Here is a 9,832-nt window from a genome sequence, read left to right as displayed (position 1 = left end):
TCTTTAAAAACCATTAGATTCTGACTATCTTTACTTTGTCAGCACAGTTTGTTAAGAAAATGAGATTTGAGGATATTGTCTAACAATCTGGCTTTTTTTTGAGATGAGTTTGTTACTTGTGACAATCCCCAGCTTTCAGTAGCATATGACTTTTTTTTAGTTCTCATAGGTGTAAGAAGTTACCCCAAGGAAAGGTTCAAATTATTTGTTCAAAGTGAAAATGAATGTCTGAAATTAAGCACAACCCAAAATGTGATCTATTTCTTTGTCCACTTGGGACTGTCTGGTCTAGCAGCAGTTATAATTTGATTGAGCCTTGACTGCTGCTCCTTTTTCCAAGACAGAATTAGCCAATTCCAATACCCTGTAAGCAGACACAGTCTGAGGAGAGAAGTTACTTAGTGACTGCCTGGGGCGAAAAAAAAAAAACCACCTGGTTCTCTTCACCTCTCCCTCTCTGAAATAATGCACTAAATTTCTTGCCCATGAGCACTAAATTTCTTGCCCATGACAGCTCCAAAGTGAAACAAACCGATATTAGAGCTACAGTCAATATTCTTTTTCACATTTCACAATGGGTTGTTAGACGCAGCACACAAAAAAATGTCAAATTTGCATAAATATCATAAGCATATTGTGCCTATTTTCTCATTCTGTTCACTCTTTCTCATTCATTCAAGTCAGACAGTAGAAGCTCTACAGACCGTGCGTCTGGTCCCTTGCACCCCTTTCCCTCTTCTGTTCTGGCTCTGTCCCCAGATGGTAAAATCCACCCTCAGGCTCACGTCTAGTGCACTCAGGAAAGGGACTAAATCGGGATCTCCTGTGGAGGGGAGGGATTTTTTTTTCAGGTAAGAATTAATTTGTCTTATATTTAGCTAATTTTATTAGATGATCACAGTGGCATCGTCTACATGTTAGTCCCAGTGTTGAAAAGAAAAGAAATCTGGACCTCCTAATTCATGATCCCTGTAACCCCAGGGTGGCCATTTCTCAGGATTTGAGCGCAGCCCATCAGAAGACTTGAAGTGGCTACAGACAGGGCAGCTTTTGGTGGAGGCAGGAGAGCTGCAAGGATGGTACCTGAGAGGATATGAGATAAGGGCACATTGAGAAGACCTAGCAATCCTCCCCTATTTCCCAAGCAAGTTCTGCTTTGCCTGCCCTCTTCCCCACAACCGATTACTGCGCGCCCCTCCTTGCTGCCCCTCTACTGTCCCTCATCCCATTTTCCCAAAGGAGCACGAAGACATCAGGAATGGGCTCCATCACAGTACCGCGACACACAGCCTCTAAACCATAGCGTCTGAGTTGCAGGTAGGAGTCTCACAATCACCCTATTCTGTACGCAAGAGGCCCTTGGAATAAAGCGGAGGTAAGCTGCCCACGCTCAACCCTTTGCCCTGTCGCGTCCTCTTCCTTCTACGGAAAACAGCTGCGAGTCACTGAGACGCTTTTCAAGATAACGCCAGCCTCAGAGCTCAGGTGAGACCTCTAGAGAGAAAGCTCGCAGGTACCTCCTCCGCATGCTGTTATCATCTGCCAGCCCCCTTATCCAGGAGCTCGGCCCTCGGCAGGCTGCCCGCACCGCGCGGAAGGGCGCATCTTCACCCCATGGCTCTGGCGGCAGAGACGCGCGGGGCGTGCTCGGGAGCTAGGAGCGAAAAGTTGTGCGCCCACTTGGGTAGGGGGAAAGAGAGCGATCCAGCCAGCGCGCGAGAGCGAAGGGGGAAGGCGGGGAGGGGCGGGAAGGGGGGACTGCTTACATGAATTTCCAAGTGGTAGACCTGCCTCTGCGCTCTGCCCAATGAGATCCGTCAGGGGAGGCACCCGGCTCACTTTTCCACATCACTTCACAGTTACATTTGGCAGGCAGGCGGGCTCGCACGCCGGAGCGCTCAGCCCAGAATTAGCGGATTTATTTGGAATCTCCCTGCCTCTTCCAAGCTCCGCCGCCGCCGCTGCCGGTTTGTGCATAGACGGTAGCGTCAAGCCACCAGCTTCACTTTGGGCTGCGGACACCCAGAGCCCTGCGCGCCCGCCCCGCGTCTCCGCACCAAGCCCTGCAGCTCCGAGAGGCATGAACGGAATCCGGAGGCGCCTGCCTAGCGCGCGAGGACCGGTCGGCGCTCGCCGCCCTCGGGAGCTGACCCCGAGCCCCTGCAGCCATTTGTGAACCAGGAGGCTTGACATTAGCCAGCGCAGGGCCCCACACGAGTAAGTGTTCCCCCAACCCAGCCCCGTTTTTCTCTATGTCCCGACGATCCAGAAGGGACCGTTTCTTACAGGAATTCTCATGCCCCTTCGGACACCTTGCGCTCCTCCTGCCTCTCAGATGGTAGATGCGGGTTCCTAGCATAGGCTCGGGGCTAAGCTGTGTCTTTCGCGATATCCATGGGTGATACGTACGTTCTCCTCAGGGTTTGGCCTGTTTTTGCAAACTGCTTTGACAACAGATCCTAGAGAGTAGCAAGCTCCAGGCTGTGCCCCTCCGGTTTTCCTGCCGCTTTCCTTCCCTGCGGGGACTTGACTATTTCGCAGCCTCCCAACGCAGGCAGGCGCGGCTGCAGCCGCGCGCCTTCACTGCGGGGTGCGTGCCGTGAATGAGAAGCACCAGCCGCCCGCTGTGCGGAGGGTGCAAGCCAGGGAAAAAAGGAGGTGAGGGGGCCCGAGTGCCCTATGGCTGGTTTTCTGCACCGCCTCATCTCCGAGGCGAGGGAGGGCGACCCCCGCGGCAAGGCTGAGGGCCAAGGCTCAGCTGCGAAAGCCCCAGCGCGAGGCTTTCCCACAAGTGGCAGCTCCAGCTCTGGGAGGCGCGGTGCCCGCTGCAAACTTGCCGGGCTCCGGAGTCGCCCCGCGGCTCTGCCCTCGCCAAGACGCTGCCCAGCTCCTCTGCAGGACCCCTAGGCAGTGTCTCCCCGAAGCTCGAGATTGCGCGCACGGAGGCCCCCTTAAGCCGAGGACTCCGTAGTCCCTCTCCTAGGGACCGCTGAGCCAAGAGCTGCGCTTTCTGTGATCTGGCCGCTTCTCATCCGAGAACCTTTGGGGGGCTGGTCGCGACCCTCGCAGGACCGGAAGGAAAAAGGCTCTTGCCTGGGTTCTGCCAGTACGTAACAGGTTCATAAGGAACCTACTCCCGTTCTCCCAGGCTCCAGCCAAGACTGGGAAACGGTAAAAACGTACTGCCGCCAAAGCTGATGCCAACAGGTATCCACAATTTCCTCCGCTTATTCCTCCCAAGCACCAGAGCCTTCCCCCACCCAATCTGGCAGAATCCTCAAAGTTTCCTTGCCGTTGACCCTTCCTCCGCAGGCACGGAGCCGGCGGCATGTCAAAGACTAGCCGTTTGCCTCCACCAGCGGAGAGGGCAGCTGTTTGCTTGGGTTGCTAAATGGAAGAAATCAAACAGCATTAATTGTTTATTGTTGCAAACGCACAACATTAGTCCATAATGGAAAATCAGGCTGGCAGCTGCTCACTTAAGCACCAATCAAACGATAGAGCTTATCACCAAGACAGCGGGAGGGAGGAAAGGTCCTTTCAACTTTACCACCCTTTCCTGAAGATTCCACAAGAGTTTCCTCCTTAGGAGGCATGATTCGACAATCCCTTAGCGCGCCCGAGCCGCTAATCAGATCAGCTGCTTTCTTTCACCCGGCGTCATGGTATTCGGGGGCTGACAATGGGAACGAGGGGACGCTAGGGAAGGTAAGCGAGAGTACTGTCCTCTCGCATCCGGCACCATTGCAAAGCAGATCCGAGGGATGAGGGTTGGCTTTTGAAGCGCCTGTCCTCTTTACAACACTCCTGACAGCCATCTCAATGGTTAAAAACCGATACTCCGGCTTCATTATAGGAGCTTTTCAACTGGAAAACTATATGTGGGAAAGATGTTTATGTAAGATTCGAAAGTGGGATTTTCCAGCCATTCAGCCTCGCTGCTGCACCTCACTGCATGCAAAGTGAGCCCTGTCGTTCATGCTAAATACCACTAAAATCCCTGCCTAGATATTGCTTTGCATCAGCTGTGTCCAGTGTTGCAGGGATTTCTTCGTGTGTGTGTGTGTGTGTGTGTGTGTGTGTGTGTGTGTGTGTTTGAGAGAGACAGAGCGAGAAAGATGAGGTGGGGGCTGGGAGTGGGATTCTTCTACGGAGAGAAGTGATACCTTTGAAGGATGTTCTCTCAGGGTTACATTCTTTTTCCCTTCAAGGGAATTCTCCATAATCATCATGTCCGGACATGTTTTCCACTTCCCCGAGCTCTGTGGCTGGAATAAATTCTAGAGCTATCCCCTTATTAAATAATAATTCTGATAATAATATTCTGTGATTCTGCTGTAGCAGATTTGAAGCTCGCTGTCACATAGTCATTTCATGCTGGAGCAGTCGCAGTATTTTAAGTCACCTTTTTTTTTTCCTGGACTCTGAAGGAGGCAAGCAGTTGAGGAAAATCCCTCTGAAAATAGAGAGGGGAGTCTTCCCAGCAACTCTGGGGACTGCTTCATTCAGAGACCTTCAGTGGCAGTTCACCTTTCTCATTCTGATCCCCACACTCCCCAAGTGAATGTCAAGTGATCCCCTGACCATCACAAACAGGCCGAATGTTTCAGAGGCACTGGATAATGTGCTCTGAAATTTGTGCTGTAATGCTGTCATTCAAACTTTTTAATCTACTTCCCCTGCAAATTGGATCTTACATTGCTAATTATTATTACTATTAGAAATCAGTGCTTCTGCTTTACAATTTACAGTCTCTTAAAACCTTCAAGATGGGTAAATCTCTACATTCAAGACTCTGTAACATTTCTTGGCTGCATTTCTGGTGTGTAGGATGCATTTCTTGAGTTGTTGAAGCTGCATGAATTTAGCTAAAAGAACAGAAAATTTGATAGCAGCCCTCACTAGAATAGCAGTTCCATTTGCCTGCTGTACACATATCAACTCTGAAGGGAAGGAATTCCTTACCCTGGAAAACAACTTTATTTGGGTATTACGTAGAACTGTGGTCAACACAGTATTCATTTTTAGCAACCCCTCAATTAGCACTGAACACAATTTAAGTAGCCAATGGCAGCATGATCCATGTAAAACAAAACAAACAAACAGCCCATGAAATATGCTCAGCCGGATGGAGGAGACCACTTGAAAAGGCATTTGTAAAGACTGATGTGAATGTACTCAAAGGTCTGATACTGCTTGTTAGTCAGGAGGAACAGATTGTTGGAACAAAGCAAAGAAACTCCAAAGAATGAGAATGTAATGATTCTATTCAAGAAATTGTACCTCTGGGCTTTGCTTTCCAGGTTCCTTTCATTGTTTATTGGTGGGGAAAAAGAACATGCACATATTAAAAAGTTCAAATCCACACTTCAACAGCTGTTCAGAAAACCTTATCGATGTGGGTAAATTAATGCTTTAAAGAAAAAAATGACAATCTTTGTTATTTTTCTACTCAAGGTGGCACACCTCACAGCTTTATCAGCATTCCAATTTGAGCAGATTTTCCATGCAAAACCAAAGGCTTTCAATGGGTAAAGTAACGTTCAATTTGTATTTCCAACCACACTTTTCTGGTCCATCAGCAAACTTTTGTGTCTGGCAAATCAAGGCACAAGCATAATCGGAGAAGCCTTTCTATTATAGGTGCAATTTAAGGTCTGAAGACTTCTTTTTGAAAACATTCTGCTCAGTGGTGTGCTGATACCGATTTAAGTTATTTTATATTTGTTACAAAGTTATTCAGTGCAGCTGGTAGAGAAAACAGTTTTCTTTTGTTTTCAGCACTGTTGTCATTCACAGCAGAAATGGTCTAACTTAGCTTTTTGATTCAGAAAAAATATGTCCTAACTTTGGTGTGTTATACACCTCTCAGGGTAGGGGGGGAGGTGGATAAACCAATGATAATTCTTGTTGCTCTGTATTATGTACACACACACGCCCGCAAATAACACACACACGCCCGCAAATAACACACACACATATACACAGCTTGCCTCTTGAAAATGTGCCCAGATAACTAACTTATTTACTGGCTCAAGTCTGAGATTTTTATCATGTTCCCTTTGCGATTTCATCTGCCTTAGATTCTTTGATTTGCCTTTCTGGCTACTCTGATTTGTATATTGATCAGTCTCCCAAAAAATGTTATCTGTGGTGCTCGGAATTTCCCTCCAGCATCCAATACATGTATATTTATGAAACAGAACAACTTTTTGATGGACAAAGGCCATCATCCGATTTAGCAGGGCTTAATTAACCAAAGGGCTATTAGTGCTTTCTCATTTCATTCTTACAGAAAGTTGCGATGCTAATCTATTTCTGCTGAACTGTTGGTTCCTGTCTCTGGAACCTAGTTTAGATGTAACCATGAAGAGAAAATTAGTTGAACCTGGCAACTTCAAAAGGTCAGAAAAGAAATAAGTTCAAGGGATGCCATTTAGCTTCTTCTACCATATGTTGCAGCTAACTAAATCTCTGTTGCTTCTTCATGGCAAAGCACCGGGGCCAATCCTGTTTCTTTATCTTATCAAGTTTTAAGCTTTATTTCCTGGGTTTTAAATGTCACGTGCTATTCCCTCTCATAAACAAAATCCATCCTCTTACTTAGATGTCTTTGTGTGTGTGTGTGTGTGTGTGTGTGTGTGTGTGTGTGTGTGTAAGTTCTCTAAGTAGGTAGAGGTATATAGATGTGATTTTCTGTATCTCTTTGGAAAGTATCATAAATGAATAACATTTATATTTGGAAACTTCAAACAATTTTCTTTCTCTGCCTCCACTGCCAAAGACAATTGCAAATACTAGAACGATGGATGGTTCAGGGCTAAGCACAGTTAGTGCTCAGTAAACATTTATTTAATGCAATAACAAATTAGCAAAGACTATACCCTGCACCCTATACTAGTATATTTTCATTAAAAGAAAGAGATACAATCATATCCAAAGTTCAATATTATGACTTATCTACCACAATTTTCTCTACAGAAATTTCATAAGTCCTCCTAAGTCTATTTTAGTCATAGCTTTCCTCATTTTAAAATCAGTTTTACTCATGTTCCACAAAGCATATTTTGTTCCCTCACAATCATCTTTTAAATGATATGGGAATATAAAAAATGACATAATTCAGCTTTGTAAAAATGAGAATGCCTCCAAGACTAGACTTGCATCAAAGAATGCTATTAAACTATATTTGATGCAAAGTTATATTTTATTGGCAAAAAAATGCACTGATTGTGGAGTTGCTGCATGGCTGACTCAATGTCTGTAGATTGTTGAGAATGTATAACACATAATTGAGGATTAATTTACTTCCTCTCTCCTTCCTGCCCTCCCTTCTTTTTCTTTAGTATATTTTTGTATTTGAATTGAACAGTTGGCCTTACCCTTATGTGAATTGCAACTATGGGTGTTTTCAAAGACAATTCCATACTCTTCTGTATTAATCAACAGAATACCTGATCCTCACATAAACACACAGGGAAAAATAGTGTGCCATGATAAGGTACTTTTGTGGATGTGTTTAGTGATATTTTAGGCATATTGAAGATATTACAAAGGAATATTAAATGGAATCCCCTTAATCTTTTCTATGTACATCAAGTGAAAATATTACAGTATATTTATGTTTCATTTGCAGTCAGAACAATATTTTCCATGCCTTTTTTCTCTCTTGATAGATTAATGAATAAAATATGATTATCTGATTCTAGATATGACACAAATAATATAAAATAAGTAGATGGAGGAATGGTATAAATATCACAAGGGAATTATTTCCTTTTTATGTAAGAAGATTCATCTCCAAAATTTGATTTAAGAAGTACAAAGGCACATTTTCTTCTTTATTAGTCTCATGCTGGTTGAGCTTTCTAAACAGAATTTACATTTGTGTCTAACTATTCCCATCTTCAATGTGGGGATGCTCAGAAAAATGAAAAAAAAAAAAACAATTAATTCATACTTATTTTTATCAGAGAGGTAAAACAGACATCTCTTGCCTTTGAGTGTCGCTAAACTATAGTAGCTGAAGATTGTATACGTATTTCGGAATTTGCATAAACAACTCCCTTAATTTTCATAAATTATCCATTCTGGGTCGTAACTCAATAGTATTTTTGTCAAAAAATTGCTTGCTATCTTGTCTGTCTACTCATCCATCACCTGTGTCCGTAGTTCACGTTAAGTGTCAGTGAGTGGTTATTAAGCGATAAAGTTTCAGAAACATCAAAGAATGACAGTAAGGTACACTTGTAAGCATGGTTACTACACAGTGTAATCTAATTGGCAGAATCTGGATGACTTATACTGGGATCGTTGATGGCATTTTAATTTCAGTATAAGAGACTCTGAAGCCCCCATTATGTGATATAAGTGATTTTAACCATTTCCACATTTCTTAAGTGAGAAGAGAAATCTAATTTCCATCATCGGTAGTGCTAAAGTTTCTTGAAATAAATAGAAAAAGTCAGTTGCAATCTCTGATGAGCATTATCTTCTCTGAGCTCCCTTCTAAGTAGTATATAGCTATCACCTTGGCTTCATCTTGGAATTAGTAGAGACTTTGCACTTGTGCTGTTCTCACAAGAATGTAGATGATTATGAAGTGCAATGGAATTTATCTTGTAAAAGAGATGTACCAGGCAATGTTTTTAAATGAGCAGCTACACTTTGAAACAGAATAGCTCACTCATGAACAGGTAGTGCTTGCACTCTACCCTCTCAGCAGAAAATAGTGACGGACAACATCATATCTTCTATGGGAAGGAAAGATGTGGTTGGTTCTGGACAGTAAAATTTCAGCCCTTCTGAGGCTTAATAAAACTACTTGAAGTCACTGCTTTAATTGTATGTTAGTTGTGGAGAGGGAAAGCTATTTCTAAAATGCTATTTTATTTATACCCACCCTGGTTCATGCCATTTTTGTTTTACAAATCAAGAATTGAAAAAAGTTATTTTACTTATTACCTGTCTGCATAGAACATTGGAATTTTCCCCGCTGAAGTATATACACAGCATGAGATTGCAATAAAATAATTTTTAAAAATCAGTAAATATTTTTGGTTAAGCACTCAAAACATCCGATAGTTACTATAATTACTACATTGACAAAGAGTTTCAATTACCTTATTTATTTCTTCCTTAATCTTTCAAAGTAGGTAGTATTAAACACAGAGCATCAGTTTTTTCACCTGCCACAAATAAAATAAACGTGCCCAGGTGACTTATTTCATGAACGATAGAGCTGTGATTCAAACCTCTTCTATCTGATTCTAGAGTCAATGCTCTAAACAGTTATCTCATGGGGGTTTCCACAGTTCGACTGAATTACAGGTTGATAAGAATGAGGTTGATTCTGACTGATTGCTATGATTTAAAGGACCTGCACAAAATGTTGTAACTCAGTAGGTCTCTGGCTATTAAATTCTGAACATGTGATTTAAAGATTGCAAAGGATATGACTTTTAAATAAAGAAGGAGGGATTTAGATTAGACTTGAGAAATGACTTTCTGACACCACTGTGTTTGTAATTGGCAAGAGAGTTGTGGGACTGATACTCATTTTTTTTTTAGGATGATCTTGATACTGGTTTGCCTTTAAAAAACCCAACAGAAGAAAATTATTCTTTTTTTTTTTTTTTTTTTTTTTTTTTTGAGACAGAATCTCGCTCTGTCACCCTTGCTGGAGTGCAGTGGTGTGATCTCGGCTCATTGCAAGCTCTGTCTTCCGGGTTCACGCATTCTCCTGCCTCAGTCTCCCGAGTAGCTGGGACTACAGGCGCCCACCACCACGCCCAGCTAATTTTTTGTATTTTTAGTAGAGACAGGGTTTCAC

General features: G+C 43.4%; 1 protein-coding gene across 2 annotated transcripts in view; it reads left to right on the top strand.

Moving 5' to 3' along the window:
- The first annotated feature begins 1,459 nt into the window (after positions 1–1,459).
- The window catches only part of CDH8 (cadherin 8), a 395,507-nt gene continuing 387,134 nt past the window's right edge, over positions 1,460–9,832 (top strand). The window contains exon 1 of one of the 2 annotated variants that reach the window (XM_017860107.1): positions 1,460–2,217. The gene's annotated coding sequence lies outside the window, so the exon portion shown is untranslated. The remainder of the gene's footprint in view (positions 2,218–9,832) is intronic. The other variant, XM_017860108.1, reaches the window with a different exon arrangement.

This window comes from Rhinopithecus bieti, unplaced genomic scaffold (genome assembly GCF_001698545.2).
Source record: "Rhinopithecus bieti isolate Rb0 unplaced genomic scaffold, ASM169854v2 scaffold_49371, whole genome shotgun sequence".
Classification (NCBI taxonomy): domain Eukaryota; kingdom Metazoa; phylum Chordata; class Mammalia; order Primates; family Cercopithecidae; genus Rhinopithecus; species Rhinopithecus bieti.
This window is presented reverse-complemented; position numbering and strand designations above follow the sequence as displayed.